The sequence below is a fragment of the Callorhinchus milii genome, unplaced genomic scaffold (assembly GCF_018977255.1).
Source record: "Callorhinchus milii isolate IMCB2004 unplaced genomic scaffold, IMCB_Cmil_1.0 Scaffold1, whole genome shotgun sequence".
NCBI lineage: Eukaryota > Metazoa > Chordata > Chondrichthyes > Chimaeriformes > Callorhinchidae > Callorhinchus > Callorhinchus milii.
Genome location: NW_024704742.1, coordinates 31,066,958 through 31,070,877, shown reverse-complemented (window position 1 = coordinate 31,070,877; position 3,920 = coordinate 31,066,958).

Genomic DNA, 3,920 nt, shown 5'->3' with positions numbered 1-3,920 from the left:
GAAAAGGGAATTTCTCCCAGTGTCCTGACCAACAATCCTCCAGATAAACTTGGTCACTCACCAAGTGAGTGCTTGCTTGTGAGACATTCCTATGTGCAAATTGGCTGCTGTGTTCACTTACAAATATACAATCACTTACAAATATAAATAAGAAGTGTGTTGAGATGTTATGGGGCTCTACTAAGTGTCAGTATTGCTGTTATTATAATAATCTAAGTTTGATATAGCGCCTTTCACATCGGGAAGACATCTCAAGATGCTTCGCAGGATGCATATAAAGTGTAGTGATTGTATGATTTGATGATTCCAGTGTTGTTCGTGCTTTATCACTCATTTGGGTAGAATTGGATAATTGAGGCAAGGATATAGAGTTATGCTACCTCCTGCTCACAGCAGCCAATTTTAAAATGTGATGCCAATTACTTGAGTTCTTTTGGAACAACAACAACAACTTGCATTTCTATAGCACCTTTGACACCGGGCAGCATCCCAGAGCGCTTAACAAGCCCAATGCCGAGCCGGGGGAGGGCGCAGGTGACCATAGGCACAGTCAAAGAGGAAGGTCTTCAGGCACAACCTGAAAATGGGGAAAGAGGGCAAGGCAAAGGAATTGAGGGAGCGAGTTCCAAAGCTTGGGGCAGTGGGGGGGGAGGGGTTAAGATCATAATGATAATATCGGACAGGTTAGTTGGTGAATATGTGTTTTTCAACTGTGTAATAATGTAGGAGTTGACATTGTTCATCTAGACCAGTGTTTCTCAATGGTCAATCTGAGGACCACAGTCGGTGATTGCTAACTTACTTCATGGCCGGTCCATATCACAGATCACTTTGGACTGATTGACATAACAGTCTCATTAACTAACGTTCGACCACATTTTAACAAGAATCTGAGCCAGGCCATTATATAACAAATGTTGTTGCCAGGCCATCCTGGAGCAAAGTTGTGCATAATTTAAATGAGAATTTTCTCTCTTTGTATTTCCAACAAAAACAAATTTAACAAACTTTTTTTCTCCTGCGGAGTCCAAATTCCATTAACTCTTACCTTTCTGCAATATCAAAGTCCATTAACACCTCCCTCTCCAGAATGCCAAATTCCATTAACATTCCACATACCGTTAACCCTTCTCCCCTTCCCCATGGCAAACATCATTCCAAGCTCAGTGTCATTCTATAACCATTTAACCATCTAAGGGAGATTGATGACAAAAGACACACATTCACTTAGCTTCTCTTCCCCTTGCTACTGAGCAGTGAAAAGGGTGAGACAGGGAGAATATTCCTGAGTATTTGTAATTTGACATTCTGTTATGTAGCTTGCCAAACGCATTGTATGACAAGTCATATTTCTGTTAGCATGTTTTCTACTGTTCCCTAAGCAGTAAATTGATATATTGGAAAATTATTCTGAATCCTCTAGATGGGTTTAAAAGCAAACAGAAATTGAAATACCTAGGCTTAAACTTGCTTTTTTCATGAATGAAAATGTTTGCAACAATTATGGATAATATGGCAAAATACTGTAAAACACTGGAAGCTGTTAAGCAAAAGAACGTGTTTAGAATTCACAATTCAAAAACACCAACTTGTAGTCATATATAGCACCCTTCATGCAGGGTAATAATAATACTCCTTGCATTTGATATAGCACCTTATCAAGTCTTCGAGACATCTCAAAGCACTTCACAGAACATACTATAAAATGAATTGACTGTATATGTTGTGGGCATAATGCGGCAGCCAATTGCTCACAGCAGTGTCCCACAAACAGTATTAGGTTGAGTGACCAAATTATGCTTTTTTTTCTTTTACTTGAAGAGATTATTAACCTTCAAAAGCGATCCGCCAATCGACTAACAACCGGGTTCCTACTTACTGCTAGGTAAACAGAGGCGTGTGGAGTAAGGGAACATGCCTAACGTTTCGCCCTGCCTGGGAATCGAACCCAGTCCTTGCAAGGCAAGTGATCTAATAACTAAGCTACAGGACTCCACAAGAGCTGAACAGTAGCTGAGCTTGATGCCAAGCCAGGCTGAGTGGGTGGAGCTTGACACCAAGCTGTAGGCACGGTTGAAGAGGAAGGTCTTTAAGTATTATCTGAAGACAAACAAGGAGGGAGCAAGCCTGAGGGGATTGAGGTAGAGAGTTCCAGAATCTTGGAGCATAGTGTTTGAATCCATGGTCGCTTAGTGGAAGTGATGAGGGACGTGCAGGAAGCTACGAGCCTGATGAAGGTAAGGAGCAGGTAGAGGAGTGGAGTATAAGTATGTCGGAGAGTAGAGAAATGCCACGGCATGATTCATAAAAAATTGCTAACAGACTTACGTCTAAGCAGGTCTCAAGGGAATTTACCTAAGTAGCAAGTACTTGCTCTGGGAAATAATCATGAAATGTAATGTAATTTGCACAAACATTAGGGGAGAGAAAACAGCAACTAGAAATTTTTAAGTGATAAGAATGGGCATATATGGAAAGGTAGTGAGCGGCAAAAATGGTTGATCTTAATAGGAAATGAGAAGAAATATCCCACATTATCCTCTAGAGGGCACTCATATTTCAATAAAAGAACCTTTCCCATGAAACTGTCTACTGTGTTATAATAATAATCCTTGCATTTGCTATATATCACCTTATCACATTGTTGAGACGTCTCAAAGTGCTTCACAGAATATATTGTAAAGTGAATTGACTGTATAGTTTGGGGGTTTAAGCTGCAAGATTTCTGCTTCTCATTCTGCATTTCTTTTGTGGTAACGTATTCTGTATTGACTGACCTCTGCATAAAAGTAGTCTTCTCCGTTTAGACTCTTGGACAGTGGCTGCTGTCTGACCTGCAGCATTTGATCTCTTGCCATCACATCTTCCAGTCTGTTGAGCATCCTAGGATAAGTTTTCTTTGGTCCCATCACATAATATGGGGAAGCTCTGTTTGACTTTGAACCCTCTAGCCTGTTCCCATGTTTGGCCATCTCTCTTATTCAAGAAATTATGTATATACAGTATATTTATATAATGGTGTTGCCTGCTGTTTGTTATTGATATAGATGTCTTACATGTTGTTTTGGTATAGTGTTAGTGGCTTTTAGCTGCTGTCCATATGTAGGATTCTAACCTCAGAACTGAGATTTTTCCCCAACTTTGGATGTTGTTTTCATGTTTTTATCCTGTGTTTGGAAAAATGAAAAATAAAGCTTTTTAAAATAAAATCTAACCTCCATTGGTCTTTATTCTGCTTTACACTTAACTTATGTTTTCTTGTTACCAACTCACTTATCAGTGGAAGTAGTAATTTTCCATTTACCCACCAAAACCATTCATCATTTTCGTGCTCCAAAACTTTAGAGATTATTATCAAGCAGTCGCTTGTGTGTGAGAGAATAATGAGTTGCAGTTCATGAGCTGCAGAGAGTATGGAGAAAACATTAACAAATGGTCCTGAGTTACAGATCAGCCTTGATATTCTAACTAAATGGTAGAACAGGCTTGACAGGCTGAATGGCCTTGGGAGAGAATAGTGGGGCGGGTGAGACGGGGGACGTGAAGCAGGGCCTGAACCCGCTGAGTGGAGGGAGCAGGCAGGTTGGTAGGAGGTTAGGAGGTCACAGAGGTAGGGGGGAGCAAGACCATGGATGGCTTTGAAAGTGAGGACCAGGATCTTGAACTGTATCCTGTGTAATGGGAAGCCAGTGGAGTTGGGTAAGGATGGGGGCGATAGGGTCGCAGAGCCTGATGCAGGAGAGAACACGGGCTGCGGAGTTCTGGAGGATCTGCAGCCTATGGAGGGAGGAGTTGGGACGGCCAACAAGCAGGGAGTTTGCGTAATCGAGCCTGGATGTTATGAATGTATCTACGAGGGTCTTGGCCACTTGCTGTGTGAGATTGTGGCGGAGCTAAGCGATGTTGAGGACGTGGGAAAA